The 16,653-nt window shown below is 36.8% G+C and overlaps 1 pseudogene; it reads left to right on the forward strand.

Moving 5' to 3' along the window:
• Positions 1-5,499: 5,499 nt before the first annotated feature.
• On the forward strand, positions 5,500-6,736 carry LOC139775377 (myrosinase 1-like; annotated as a pseudogene).
• The last annotated feature ends 9,917 nt before the right edge of the window (positions 6,737-16,653 follow it).

A 16,653-nucleotide genomic window follows, 5' to 3' on the forward strand; every position in this document is an offset into this window, starting at 1 on the left:
TATATTTTATAAACTATAATTCATAAAATTTTATTTTATTCAATTACACGTATGTGCAGTAAAAATTTTGTAACAAATAAAAATTGTATTAAGTTACTTAGAATATTAGATAATTAAAACATTACTTAATAAATAATAGCAAAAATTATGCAATACGCTTTTAAATGGGCGTCATCAATACAATATACGCACAATTATATAATTTCCTGCACATATATATTTTCCTGATGGATCTTATGTCATGGTTCAATTTTGTATCGAAAAATTTTTTAATTACAAGCGAGTGATCGCTTTCGATCGGTTACATTTTTTTTCAATCTTCGAACTCGTAAAAGCATTCGATAGTATTTACTTAGTTGTAACATGGCAGGATATTGCGTGCTCACAGCATATGAGAGTAATACCGGATGCTTCAGATGGTGATGTATGAGGCACAGTTATATACTACGAGATGGCGAGAGAGAGAGAGAGAGAGAGAGAGAGAGAGAGAGAGAGAGAGAGAGAGAGAGAGAGGTGGGGAGGGAAGAGAGAGAGCATCCTGCATTATTCTATCTTCTGTAATAATTTCACCATATCGATGCGTAAAGTGACTTCGTAAATCGCAGATAAAATATGAATTTGTTATTATAAATATTATAGTGTACCTACCGCTTAAAAAAATTGTTTATGATTAAATATATCAATTAAATAAAGTCAGTTAAATATATATATATAACTAATGTTGATATATTTAATGCTATGGTTTTTATAGATACATCCATACATCGCATCATCCGTTTTGAAGAAGTCATTTAACGTCACTCTCGGTAAACCGAAAACCATTGAAAGAATAAATAAAATTCAAACTCCTCGGCACTGTCGACGATCGAAGAAAGCTCTTCGTTGGTTCGCTGTACCTCGTGAAAGATATCAACATTGTGTCCCTCTCTGATATTTATTGCTTGATAAATTAATAAAATAAATTTTGTGAATCTCTGGGTAAAAAATATTAAATATAATTATTAAAAATGTGTTTTATTAATCTTTTATAAAAGCTTTTTTATACATCTTTTAAGGACAATTGTATTCTTAATATAGATAATAATAAATTATACGTTCTTATTAGAAGTAAATTACTTCATTTTTATGACTGTCTTAAGTTTCTATAAATCATTTATCTCTATCGTAAATGTATGGAAGAGATGTAAAAATTTCATAAATATTCAAACAAAGAAAAGAGCATGCAATAAAATAAATTTTTTTTATACCTTCACAGAAAATCACAACCAGGATCAATACAGAGAAATGCTCGGTAAAAGACGTTCACTGAACTGTGATAGGCGAGTGTAATGACGCGTAAAGAAAGACAAATGTTTCCCAAATATGAGATTAAGCGGTTGAAATTCAACTGTACTTATTGCCTACAATATATATATATATATATCAAAGTTAAATTGAAATTTAACGTCCTTCGATAAACTTCGATAAGTCCTAATATTCGGTACATTAAATCCTAACATTCGCTGCACACAAATAATATTAAATTAAAAATTAATATTAAAAATATATAAAAAAATTTTTGTAAAGTTCAAAATTTTACACTAAAATTTAAAATTTATAAATTCTGTATTAAAATTTATAATCTAAAATTGTTAAAATTTAATATAGGTACACATAAATAACTAAAATTTAAAATTATACTTTTGACTGTAATCTATTAAAAATATATAACATCGGGAAGTAATATGTTTAGTATAATTAAATTACACATGTATAAAATATGTATGCTACTGAGAAGGAAATGCACAAACCGCTGTTACTGTTTGAAATTGTAATCAGTAATTTATAGGCAATCCATTTGGGATTACGTGACGTACATGAATCCGGTTATCAAGCAACACAATGCTGTAGCGACATTAGTGACTGACCTGTATCACAAATATAAGAAGGATATTCAATTTTGGCAAGAAATCTGAGAGCAAAAATAATTGATGTCTAATAAAAAATAAATACTACGTTTATGTGACTAAAACAAATATTTTATTTTTATTCCATTTAATAAACTATATTTATATATAAAAGCTATTTGATATATCTTTATTCATAGTACTTAAAGAAAGTCACAAAAATATTCGGCACACATTTCGTCTGCAATGAAATATATGTATCCCATTGTTTTAGTCAAAAATTTTACCTCTCTTATTTATTTCAAATAAGTAAGAGAAGATATTTATTATTCGTTACTATTGTATAATAATATAATTAATAAGAATAAAATACAGCTCACACTTATAATATTGTGTGATCTTTCATATATTTTGCAATAATTGAACGATTGAATTAATCTGGTAATATCAAACTTTTTTGACGATTATGTTAGAATCGTTTTAACTGTTCTCCGAAATAAAATGTGATTTCTATATTTTTTATACTGAATAAAAGATATAATTGGATAATGCGAGTATCATACTTGAATTAGAAATAAAAATTCATATATAATTTTAAAAAATGGTAATTTTGCAACGTTTATTAAAATTCTTTTCTTATTGTTTTTGCGCGTGTTTTGATATTCTCTTCGAAAGATATATTAATATTTAATTCTTAATTTCCATCAAGTCAAATATTGGATAATCTCAAACAAGTCGATCAATATCTATATCTTTGATTATGCAACAAATTATGCGTCCGCATTGAATCAATCAAGCATTGCGGATTATCTCTGTGGTCATAATCTGCTTTTGGCACATGTCCAGGTTTATAATATGTATGATCGTGAGTTTCAACATCAGAAAGTTGAGATCTAACATGCAATATTTTACAATTTAAAATTTATCACAGAAAAGACATTCTAGAATGTCTATGACGAGTCAATTATCTAAATTGACTCGTCTATCTAATGAGATATTTTTCTTTGGTAAAGAAATTACTTATACTTTAAATATATATAAAATAAGATATATATATTGCGCTGTTTTTTTATATCTTTAAACCACAAAATGAAATATCAACGGAAGATATTGCTGTGATCAAAAGATTACATAAATGGTTTAAGGTGATGCTGGACCCGTCTGTTTTACCGGCATTTTTTGTCGAAACGTAGCGTCGTATTAATTTGACAGAATTAAAAATCCTTCTCCAGAATTGCAGTACATACATTAATGATTCAGGGGAACTCCGATTTTATATAGAAAACGAGAAAAAATTACGAAAGTACAGATTTCCTTATCCTACTCTTATCCCAATATGGCGTCTCGAGTTGCGGCGAGCTGTCAGCTCGTCACAAGATGTATTTCATATAAGAGATATACCATTAGTACGAACGCGAAAACAAGTTCCCCTGAATTGCACAACAATAAAAACATCGATAAACCCCCCAAATCAAGATTTGGAAGCGTAATATAAAAGTATGATGTCGATGTGTATCGTGCGTATGTGTGCGTGCAATGTAGCGTGCTATCCTTGTCTATATCTTTGTCTATACAAGGACAGATATAGTCGATAACATAGAAAATGGTAATTTTGTCGGTTATACAGACGGCTCCAGCATCCCCTTAATGAGTTCTTTTATCCTTTTACTCAACGAAACCAGCGATTATCCCGAAATAAATCAAGTTTGTCAACAAAATGCAGACAATATATTTTTATTAGTTATTATATTTTACATTTTTTTTAATACACCATGGAAATTAGAAAAATGTTGGGATCAATCAAAAAAGAATTATTTCTTACCCGACATTATAATTACAGAAAACAACTATGCTAATATGAGAAGCATAATTGACATAGATAAGGGCCATTTTCCATCAACATATACGTGAAGTACTAAGTGCCACAGGCAAAGAGCTATCAATATCACGCTATATATGATTCGGTCTCTATAATCGATAATGTCGAATCGAGGTCAGATTATTTATAGATCGATATCATTTTAATATCTCATTTTTAAAGATTCTATTTTTATTTAATCATAAGCATTAATTATAAAATATCAATTTTTCATAGTTACAGATTTAAATTCTATCACATGAATTTTGCATATAAAGATTAGCAAATTCAACTAAAAATATTTTTTATAATTATACTAAAGATGTATAAAACATAAATTATTCAGGATATTTTCAAAATCCTAAATATATCAGATAGTTAAACAATATTTCTAAAATATCTCATTATATCTTAATAATATTTCAATTAGATTAATAATATACATACAGGTTATATATATTCTTTATTTTATTTATATTATATTTATTTCAATAATTAATGTAATATAAAATAATAAATAATATAAATTTGATGAATACATCATCTTTATTTCTTACAAAAAACAAATTTTTATTTACGTATTATTATTTATATTTTAGTATTATTTTTATACTTTATCTCATTGTTACCAAAAAATCAGGTTATATCTGTTCCTTATTATATGTATATTATCTGAAAAACAATCTATAGATAGAGGACAGTCCATATAGGATTATATGACTCATGCGAATCCGAGACTAATACGGGACTGGAATAACGCGGATGTTGCGAATGATTTTTATCATAAATACAAAGAGGATCTACGTCGGACAAGCAGCATCTAGATCCTCTTTGCATCTGTATGTTTTGAATATCTCTTAATACCTTCCTGCTACCATTTTTCTTTTTTTCCTTTTTCAAGTAAGCAGGAAAGATTCGGTTCGCATATATAAAAGAAGAATTCTATCTGTTTGAATTATAAAAATAATTTATTGATTATAATGTTTTTAACAAGGTAATATAAAAATATTATTTTGTATTAAACAATTTATATAACCAAAAAGTGTTAATTTTATAAATATATGTATAAATTAATTATTATCTTTGAATGGGATATTGATTTTTATAAACTTAATGCTATTAAGTAGAAATTTATGTATATCACATATCTTTTAAAATGTTTAGTTAAACAATAATGTATTATCCTTTGTATATAATATACAATAGCAGATATATCAGAGATCAACATTGGAATAAATAAAAATTTAGTATTTTTAGGTAAAATTCAAAAATATTCAATTATCTACAAAACTACAATCCATATTTTTAAATTGCACATTCCACAAAACAAATTTTAAAAAAACTTTTATATATTATAAACATCTTTGTTATTTTTTTTATTATAAAACAAGTTAATATACTGGAAAAAATGAAATAAATATGCTTTTCTTATAAAAGTGTCGCATTGTATGATACATGAAAACTAGAATGTATATTTTGCATAATAATTTATACACGGAAAAAAGAGATGTTGTATCAACAGCATCATTTTTTGTATCAATAGCATCAGTGTTATCGAGATAAAATTTATTGATGCAACATCAATATCAATAAACAAAAAACATCAGATAATTGTTTTAATAATTTAAATATTTGGTCCAATAATATCCAATTGAATTAACTATTTAGCCTTGTGGCAGCCCGTGACGTTGACGTTTAATTGAAGCAACTTCATTCTTTTTACTGTGTAGAATATACAAATGTTGATTCTATTATTATAAGAAGGATATCCTACTCGCAAAAAGCATTGGTGCGAGTGTGCTAGCTGTTGCGGGAATATTGTAATATAATGATGCTCTTCTTGTGGTGTCGTCTAAGAAGTTTGCTCATTTGTAGACTAAAATGTTTAAGATGTCCTCATCACGGGTAAGAATTTTGCAGCACAGCTTCAGAAACTTCGTTAACGAAGATGCTATACGACACTATAACGACGTTATTAATGAAATTATAACGAATGATTTGACGCCCACCGTTACTCTGTTTGACTGGAATTTACCGCTCAATTTATAACTTTTGGATGAATGTACAAATTCCATGATAGTGGAACGATTTCAGAATTACATTAGAATAATATTTTTGAATCCTTTGAAGACAAGATGTAGACAGAAAAAAAACTTGATTATACATTTCTCAAAAATTTATATTTTCAAGTGCGCAATTTCGTACAATACAAGCTAGAAAGAAAGAACAAAAGAGACAGAGGAAAGAAAAAAAAGATTTATATTTTCTAAAATTTTATAGTTAAAAATTTTTAAAATTTTTAGAGATCTATCTATGCTCTCATTTTGATTCTGCTTTTGAGTGAAATTTCGAGTTACCATAAACGAGGCGAATTTGATGGCATATTCTAACCACAATATGCGCACAGCGGCAATTAATCAATTTGGCATTACAGATTATCATTGCGGTCATCATATGCTATTAGCGTACGCGAAAGTGTATAACATGTATAATGAAAATTTTCACCAGTTACAAAATGGTATGTATCAGTAATGTGTAACGGCAAAACCGTACTGTTTGTTTAAATTGCAAGCATTCAAGCTGCCTTTTTCTAAATTTGAAAGGTTCCTTCGTATATCAAAACTGCATTTTTATTAAAAAGTGTATTTTATCGCAGTTCGGCAATAGGAAAAATTGGAATTATTATATTTTGTATGTAAAATTGTAAAAAATATATGAAATTGTAAACCAATGATTCAACATTTGTGGTCTAATTTATTTAACTTATTTTATTTAACTAATTTATTTATTTATTTATTAAGAAAACTCTCGAATAGAACAATGGCTAGTTTATTCATCCAATTTTCAGTAAAAGCAGCGATTATTTGAAACTTGAGAAATTGAACAGAAATATCTTGAAAAACCTTTTTCAAGGATTCTTTTATTCGCGACTGTTTTACTTACAAATAAAAAGGTGCGACTTATCAAGAATTCTACTGAAAAACTTCTTTGAAATTAATTGTGAAATATAGATAAAAGGAATATAAAACTCTGATATTGAGACTGCATTCAGCAGAGGAAAGCTGCTTTGCAACTGTTGTAAAATTTGATTGGTGTATACTTTTAAGAGCTTCGGTTAAAATTAAAAGAATTCACCAATCAGATTCACAAATTGTACAAAGCAGCTTTCTCTGCTGAACGCAGCCAATGCTTTCGTTTTAGGAAACAAGAATACACATACATGCACAAATGCAAATTCAAAAAATTTGTGGATTATCACAGAATATAAAACTATATGTCACGTATTATGCATGAAGATATATATGTCTCACAATTATATGATTTTAATCGCAGATTACAGCGTCGGCACTCAGCAAATTATTGGAGTGGTTGAATAACCATTACATATTATCCGAAGTTTACATAACTGAAAACGGTTACGCCGATATTGGGAAAATTGCGAATAACGGAGAAATAGTAGATGTAAACGGAATAATTTACCTTCGACAGTCACATATCGCAAGTTGTGAAAAGCTATGCAAAAAGGCATCAATATTTGCGGTTATTTGATTTGATCGTTAATCGGCAATTTTTCACAGTATGTGAAATCCTTTGTGATTAATTGAAATTACAATATGTCAAAAAGTTATATTGAAATCAAAATGGTAAAAGTATACTGTATGTCTAGATATTATACGATTTTATATTACACAATATTATGTACACTTAACAATCAATCCAATGTAACGTATTAATGTAATTTGAGAGAAATAATTTCGTTAATTTGTTTATATATATATAAAGAAAACGTTCAGCCTCTCTTATATGGATTTCAGTGACAAATAACTTTATTAGAATACTAAAAGCTTTAAAATAACACTAATATTTTTAAAACCAGATTATATGTATATTCAATATAATAGAACTTACAAAAATAACTAGAAAATTAGATTTGATATTGTGACAAGTAACATGTATTATGTCATTTACATTTAAAAAATAAGATATATATGTGTACGGAGGGGTATCAATTCCTCCGAAGGCGGAAAGACGAATAAATACGAGAGACTAAATGTATGTATAAAGGCGACGCACACCAAACAAATATGTATATGAATAACTTAAATAAAATTCGCTCATCACGTCGATAAAAATCTAGTGTTACATAAAACATTACGTAAATTTTTAGATTCACGATTGCGCGTAACAGAGCTGCCTGTGTGTTTACTCGCTTCGTGCCAGCAGCGTGTGCATAGATCGATAAGTCTTTCCGCGGTGTAATTCGCGTTATAAACGGTGCTTTGTGCACGATTAAAACGGCACTCACGCGAATTCAGGCAATGCCCGCGGCACGACATCGACGCGACGCGACGCCGATGACAAGGAGCCACATAGGCAACGACCCGCTAATTTCCACGCCGAATCGTCACGCACGGCTTGCCGGCTTGCGTCCGGAAAGCAATTCCGCAGATTCTTGCCTGCGAGGAATGTCGCCTTTGATCGTCTCTCGCGAATGTCACTTTAACAAGAAGCGACGGATGCGACGGATAACTCCGCAACGGCGTATCCGTGCGGGTCCGCCCTTTTGCCGCCATCCGGGGAAAGCCCTTTGAAACGTCGCGTCGCCACTCGCGTCGGCTCCGATCCGAAGGGAATGACATTTATCACAAGTTCGAACCGGAAGCGCGGCAATACCGATCGTCGCCCGACGGAAATAGTGCTGCCAAGTGCCACGCTTCAACGTGTCCTTTGGCCAAGTTGATGTGCCGTTACATGCATAAAATAAAGACACACCGTGCCGTATCGTGCGAGCGCTCCATCGTGTAAAGTTTTATCCGAAAAAGTGGCTTTTCAAGATTCCATATTTTCAGAAAAATATTGTTATATTAAAAGAGCGTGTCGAGATAAAGGACACTATAAAGATCTGTATGCGAATACATTTTTTCTAAAAATGCGATTATATTAAAATATATTTATTAATCCTCGGTTGTCACACCTCTTTTTTGAACATTTTTTAAATAATTTTTTTGAACATGATACCACTCAAAAAGTTAATTTTTTATCATGAAAATATATTCTATAATATTTAAACGTTTGAAAATTGGTTGGGGTTACTTTAACCCTGTGTGACAACCGAGGGTTAAAAGTTCTTATAAAGAATGATTTTTTTTCGTGTAATAATAAAGTAGAATATGCCTCGCTACGTGCACTGATTCAATAATATACACGACACGATAAAAATTCACGTAACATGATAATAGCGTATATCTTTGTGCGAGCGTCTACTTCGTCAGAGACGTGGAAACGGCGCGACGGGCGCGCGATTCGACATTTTCGGCAATGTCGAGCATCGAGCGTTTGGTTAATCGGCACATCTCGAGCCTGGCGTTGATAATGTGACCGTACGCGAGACTGGCAACGAGGGCGACATTACCGTCGCATCCCCACGTCGGACAGGACCGAGGGTATCAATCAGCGGTACATGAAAGGGGCGCGGTTCGGCCACGTCTGTCCTCGGATCTCGTATTGTCTGCCGAGGACAGATAGACAGCCGCGCCAGCACGCCGACATTCCGACGTATCTCTGTCCGATGACGCTTCTGTTACTGGAAGTGTCACGCTACTTTGTTCTAGTCTGCCTCATAGTAAGTACCTCGGTGTGAGAACGGCGCTATTGTGTCGCTCGCAGCTTTGTTGGTTTACAACTAGGTGAATGGAACGGCGAAAGACCTACGCGCGTTTGACGCGTGTCGTTGCACGGCGCCACATCTTATTGTTAGCTCCCGCTTGGGAGTTCTTGCTTTGAAATAACTGGAAAATGCAATTTCACGTAACGGAGTGATTTAAAATTATACTCCACGAAAGTTACATATAGAAAAAACTGTTTGCACACATAGCAATATTCCTTGTTCTAATATTTGAAAGCCTTATTGTTTTTAACGAGGGTAAAAAAAAGACCCCGTCAAATGACTGATCATAATTTCTATAGTTAAAGTTTCTCTCCAAGTAATATTTTTCCCTTGAACGTAAAACAAAAGGCCCGCGTTCGTTCTTGGTAAGTGAAAGAAGAATGGCTGGCGAAGCGTGGATCTTTCTCCTTCGGACTAGTCCCCTCGAAAGTATCCCGAATGTACCCCCCCAAAGACAAAGGGTCCTTCCGCACGGCTGTCTCACTTTTTCGCGACTCACGCAGTTGCTCGCGAAAAGCCATTGTTTGCGCGTATGATGACGAGGTCTGCATAAGTCACCGTAGGGGAAGACAGAGAGGAATACCCCACCATAAAGGATGTGACGTTGTCTCTTTGACTTTACTGGCACTTTTCTCGAGAGTGGCAGCCAACGGCATCATCTTTCGTTTCTCCTCTCCATCGCATTTGTACTCTTCGCATTTATATGAACGATTTGTAATATGTGTATGTTTATACATCTTTCTTCCCAGCGTCCTTTTGTCTGAAGATGCATTACAAAGTTGGAAAAAGAGCATACTTACCTCTTCAAAGAATCTTTCGACCAACAGTTATTTCGTTTTACTCTATAAAAACAAACTTACGAAGTATCTAGTAAAAAAATCAATAAAAATAATTATATATTATATATATATATATATATAATATATAATTATTTTATATATTATATATATATTATTTATATATATTAATATATATTATTAATATATATATTAATTAATATATATATATTATTTATATATAATTAATATATATATATATTAATTATTTATATATATATATATATATATATATATATATATTTCACAAAAGGGAAAATTATCTTTACACTTCAGGAAACTTTCACCGAAATTGTAACCAAAATAGCAATGCTTTTCGTCGTTCTTCTTTCCGCATTTACGAAATTGACACGGATGGAAACGAATGCATATAATCGAGGGGAAGGAAAAACAGTAAGAGCTTTTACTTCGAGTGATCATATTCGGTCATTTGGCCAAAACGGGCCAGTCGCCCCTGATTCATTCCCTCTTGCCTCGCTAGTCGCTACGATATCGCTCCCCTCTCACGATGCATTTGGTACGTCGTAACTCTTGTTCCATTGAATTCGACGGAGCCGTAAAATCGAGCATTTCTTCGGCTCGAGCCACTGACGGTGGGATTTATGTCGTCGGCGAAATCGCGACGCCTCATTTCCACTGATCTCCACAGAGAGACGGTACAGATGCCGGGTGATCTTTCGAGCGTCTATACTTAACACGGGGCGTCGCGCGCAGAAGGGAGATATTTTTACGGAGGGCAAGACAGAAGCTGTTGAAAACTGCTCCTAGAGATACGCATCATAAAGTCCAAGAAATTTTGCGGATGTACATAAGTAAAAAATATTCCTAGATCTTAAAACGTTTTATCTTTTAAATATTTTTTTTTACATATTTTTGACGTATTTTTTGTATTCCATTAAGTGCCATTCATAATTACCTTCTTCAGCTTTTCTCGCCCTGCTGATAGTTGATTCTCACGCAGTGAAAAAAAAAACAAAGACATATTAAAATAAATATTAAAGCTCTCAGTCGCGTCATAAAGGAAAGCCCCGAACGATCCATAAACCAGCTTTCAAGACGAAGAGCGCCGCTGCACAGCTCGTTATCCTTGAAACAAAAAGAATTCGCCGGCGAGCGTAGACCCGGGCCCGATATCCCCCGCGTAGAAAGGCGGAACTACGAAAAGAGTATGGTGAACAATGAAGTCGTCTGGCGAATGCTCGCGGACAGGCTCTCAGCATAGCTGGCGGTACACGGATGGGATCTCCGTAGCTCATCCTGGCAGGTACTTTTATCTCCGCGGCGGGCGCGAGAATGTACTCGCGAGGTATCCGGTGGCGGCACATCCGGCGAATCCGAGGACGAAGGGGCTGCTGACGAGAGAGGCAGAGAAGGGAAAAGAGAGAGAGAGAGAGAGAGAGAGAGAGAGAGAGAGAGAGAAAGAGAAGTAACTCGTCCGGCGGGGGGAGTGGCAAGGACGACGGCGGCAGCGGCGGCAGTGGCGGCGGGTTTCAGTCCCGGGCGTTATCTATACGCCACGTAGGGGCGTCGACATTTAAAATGCAGATTAGAGAACGGAGGAGCGGGCGCAAACGCAGACGTAAACGTAAGAGCGCCGGGTGGCAAGTGTTTTATTGGGGCCAGCTTCCGCTTCTGCCTCCCCGGTCGAGTCGGGTCGGGTCGAGCCGCATCGCGCGGCGATGCAGCGCGCCGCGATTCCACCGCGCAGATAAAGTCACAGCCCCTCCGAGCTTTAACCGCCCGCTAATTTATTGATCCTTGATTTATTTGACGCGGCTGGCCGCTACAGCTTTAATTGCCCGCAAAGCGTTTGACGGATTTTAATAGGGCACGAGAGAGCGGCTGCCAGTGACTTCTGTGCCGCGGGGTACGGTGCGTTCTTCACGTGACATGGATGCTTTTTGGTAGAAGTTTTGTAAATGCGCGCGTCAGAAGAACTTCTGCAACATTCCGTCGTAACGGACAGTGGAATGGAAACGATTTATCGATCTAATTTAATTAAAGATTAGCTGTCCGATAAATCGTTGTTTACATAGAAAGGTCTTGTAATAGTTAATAGTAGGTAGCTTTTTTAAATCTTTTGTAACAAGTTGTACTATCTTCTAACTTTTTGTGAACTACGCTATTTTGTATCATAATACATCTAATTAATTATAATTTATTAGAATATTTGACTCACTTTAGATTACCCTGCACAAGATGCGATTTTATTTGATTCGTTTATACATGTAGTAAGTAGTATAAGTTTTTAATGAGCCCATTAATTTAGTATTTCTTAATGTAATCTCTAATCACGTATACAAGGTAGCTCTCAAGGTAAATGTATAATTTCTGACGTAAGATTGGTAGAAAATAAACTGGTCACGATGATTCCAGTTGTAGACATACCTATTTCTTTTATCTATAAAATTATTCGATCAATTAAAAGATAATTCTCGCTCGGTTGACTGGTCTTTCGTGGAGCAATTACGAATAGCTCGGGATCGGCAAGGAAATTAAAATACATCAAATTAATCGACCAGCCGGGCAAGACTTCGAGAGCGTAACGCGATTTACATATCTGTACAAGCTTGTTTGACTTTAAGTACCGCGGCAAGATCGATTCGCCGTCCGAGCAGCACGCGACTGCGGGCAATCGCGTCAGGAACTCGATGAAAGTTTACACAAGCAATTGGCACAGGAACGGGTTCCTTTTGCGATTTATCGAAGCCAAAGATCAAAGTACCGCCGGGTAACTCAAGGCAAACCGTCGCACGAATCGAGGTAAACCAAAATCTTCGGAGGTCCCGCCGCCGCTGCTGAGAGTCTAATCCGACAAGATTTGGCGAGAGGAGTATGTAAACGCGAGCTCGCGCAAGGTGGCAATCGGTGGTGCCAAGGTACTCGCCGAACTTGCGGAGTTTTGACGTAACGAGTTTGAGACGCGAGACCACCTTGCAGCACGATTACCGGTGCTTACTCCTCAAGATATTGTTCGGCGCTCTGGAGATTACGTACGACGTTCAAAATCTTTCCAGACCCCGAAGTGGCTAGCGGATAATATCGAGAGTGCACCAGACGCGTAAACTAGCTGTCATTTCTTGCTCCTCCCTTCTTGCCGTCATTATGCGCGCTCGTTCTTTGTCTCTGTCTTTATTTGTCTGTCTCTCCATCGGCACATCCTCCGCTTCTCTTTCGGGTCGGAAACCACGAGTGTTTGGCAGTTACATGAAATACGAGAGCGAATCTCGCTGGATGCGCATTGTCCGGTCCGTGCCGTTGGAACCAAAGCCAGCAACAATGGGGAGTGACCTCGGCTCGATTGTCCTTTAATTTACGGGAATTGCAAGCCCCCTACTCTCTGCCCCGTAGAGAGGCTACGCTACCTCCGCGAAAAGCACTCACGACCCCTGTCCTACGGCCGCATATAGCCTCCCCCCCCCCCGTTGCCCCCTTCGTCCGCAGCCAACCCTCTCTTCACGCGTCAGCCCCGTTTGAGTGCGCGGGCGCGCGCCACGAGCTTAATTCGATCTCCATAATCGCTCGAGCTTTACATAATCGGGGAGTGCTAATACCAATTCCCGCGCTACAATCGATTTCTGACATACTCCAGGCGTGCGATTAAGCGGCACGGATTACACCTACATCGGCACGGCAACCGCGGCGACTGCGGCGACTGTGCACCTGGCGAATATACACGGAAACACTGTAATTCGCGCCGTTATTGGTACCATGAATATTTCATGGTACTATTACTTTCAGCTCGCACGCCAAGAGCATGTACGCACCGCGGGAACATCGTCGCGAGAAGATAATTGATCGTCGATTAACGCAGCAACGTTGTTACCCTTATCGTGTTACGCGTATATCAGATAAGTCATACAAATTAACAATATGTTATAAATTTTCTCTGATACAAAAATGTATGCGTCTGTATATGCAAATGTCACTGTACACCTTCATTAACATCTCTTGAAATAAATTTTATCCGCTAGAAACTTATAAGCATACGTCATGCTGCAAAGTATCGTATCGCTGGAATCCGCGCCGTCTTTGCGAAGCGGTTACCTCGAAAGCTCGCGCAGCGAAAGAAGCAGAAAAAGTAGGGTGCCGTAATGCGCGTAAGTGTAGCTGAGAGATGCTCTTACACGCGCGGCTCTAGCAAGCGTCGAACAATCGTCGCTTTGCACCCTCGGCGCGAAACGGAAAATGTATCTCGGTTGACAGAGCTCAAACAAAGGGTCGGACATTCGCGCGAGGGTTGTCCCTGTCACGTTTCCTCCCCTTCCGCGCTGTTCTTCCATCCGGCGTCCTCCTTCCACTTTGCCGCTCGCCCGGTCCTTCTCTCTCTCTCTCTCTTCCTCTTTCGCGTGACATTAGCTCGGCAAATACCCGTTCTCGAACTGTCAAAGGATTAACGTCGCAGCACGATCCTTTCCGTGCGTCCGCTCCGGCGCTTGTAACGAGCAAAGTTCATGACGTGATTCCGTGGAAGCGGTCGACCAGCAAAATCGTAGCCTGGAAATGGCCGAATGTCTTCATTCCGTATCTGGTTTCTATCCAGCTAAAACTGTCCTAAGTATTGCGTACTGTGGTTGGATTGGATTTTATGATTGGATTTAACAACGCAAACAGAGGGACAGTTATAGGTACTCTTAATTACTCTAAAAGTTACTACGGCTACTTCGAATACCGAGGAAGATTATTATCTTCTACGTCGTTCGAACTAGGACAGATGGCACTAAATCATCATTAAGAAGAAACGGAATTAACATTTTAAGCTTTTACATATAAAATTTTCTAAAAATCTGATTTAATGTATACGAATTAGTATATTATTTTGAACTTGTGAGAATACTACTTAAGTAAGAGCATTCGGAGTATATTGAACAATTAACGTTTTTTCCAATATAGGAAATATCTAGTTGGGAATACTCGTAAAGTTAAGTGGAGACGTTACATTAGTTATGAAATCTTGGGAAGAGCGATGGAACGGGAAATATCGAGAAATCGTTTGTTTGTCATGGAAAGGAACGATCGAGTAGGTATCTGAATTCGAAATAAACAAGGCGTCTCGTTACTTCGCAGCGCATCAATCTCGATCGCCGACAGATCGTTCCTTTTAATTGATATTAATTCTTGATAAGACCCGATCGCGAGCAATTTAATTAACATTGCCCCCGAGGCACGCAAGACAAACGATCGAGTAGCCACTCGCCGCCGCTTGCACATTTCATTTCGAAGAGGTACATTTTTCGCCGGTAGACCGCCGCGGCGACGGGACGAAGACAAATAACAAACGATGGTGCACCGCGGCTTCCATCTACGGGTACCAGCGTCGCCAAGTCTTGCTTTACCAGAGTAAACACCGGTCCCGGGGAAAAGACGAGTGAAGAAGCTCGTTAAAAACTTTCCAAAGCCAGATACTTCCGCGGCACTACGCCGGGAAACGTCGGGTTCGTTTGGGAATCCGCTGAGTTGGTATCTTCGATTATAAAGTCGTTCAAGGCGGCCACATTTTCTGCAACGAAGACTTTCTTATCGTGAAACTTTCGCACGTCTGTAATTGCAATTTTCCACCGAAGTACCGTTACAGTCGAGTTAATTACTAATCTTTCGTGATGTCGTGTAATAAAGAAAACATCATGCAAAATATTGACGAATTGCGTACACCACAATGTTACGGGACAGTCAATATGAACGCAACATTTAATCATGTTTCTCCAGTCAGGAAGCGTCATAAGATGCGTCAGCGATACGTCACGGGTTCTTTTCCTCATAGAATTTCGAAGTGTTCTCCGCCAGAGCTGCCCGCGTCCTGAATCCTGATCGTTCAATGAATCGACGGAACCAGTTGACAATTCAACCGCGAGCATCGAACCGCAGTCGAGCAATCTTATCGATCTTGTCGATCTTTCGGCTTGCCCGCCCACACTCAAAGACCGTGTTCAACTCACTCCGTTCATTTTCTTCTATCTCTCTCTCTCTCTCTCTCTCTCTCTCTCTCTCTCTCTCTCTCTCTCTCTCTCTCTCTCTCTCTCTCTCTCTCTCTCTCTCTCTCTCTCTCTCTCTCTCTCTCTCTCTCTCTCTCTCTCTCTCTCTCTCTCTCTCTCTCTCTTGCTTTCGCACGAATCATCCCCTTTCTTCTTTATCACCGCCTCGCGCTTCTTATCTGCCCATCTCCCTTTCTACGTGGTTTCAAGACGAGACGATGCCGCACCACGAAACGCGTCGGAACGAATAGTATCTCGAGACAGAAACATCGGACCGGCATTGCCAATGACACAGCCAACGGAGTATCGAATATTGCAAAGATAATGGGAGGTACAATTGAATAAAGCAGATATATATATACCTTTGAGAAAATTGACGTATGTACATATATATAGTCACATAAGAACATTATTTTATTATAATTTAAAAAAG

The sequence above is a fragment of the Temnothorax nylanderi genome, unplaced genomic scaffold (assembly GCF_030848795.1).
Source record: "Temnothorax nylanderi isolate EJ_2023f unplaced genomic scaffold, tnyl_v1.0 TNYL_tig0097_pilon, whole genome shotgun sequence".
In the NCBI taxonomy this organism is placed as follows: domain Eukaryota; kingdom Metazoa; phylum Arthropoda; class Insecta; order Hymenoptera; family Formicidae; genus Temnothorax; species Temnothorax nylanderi.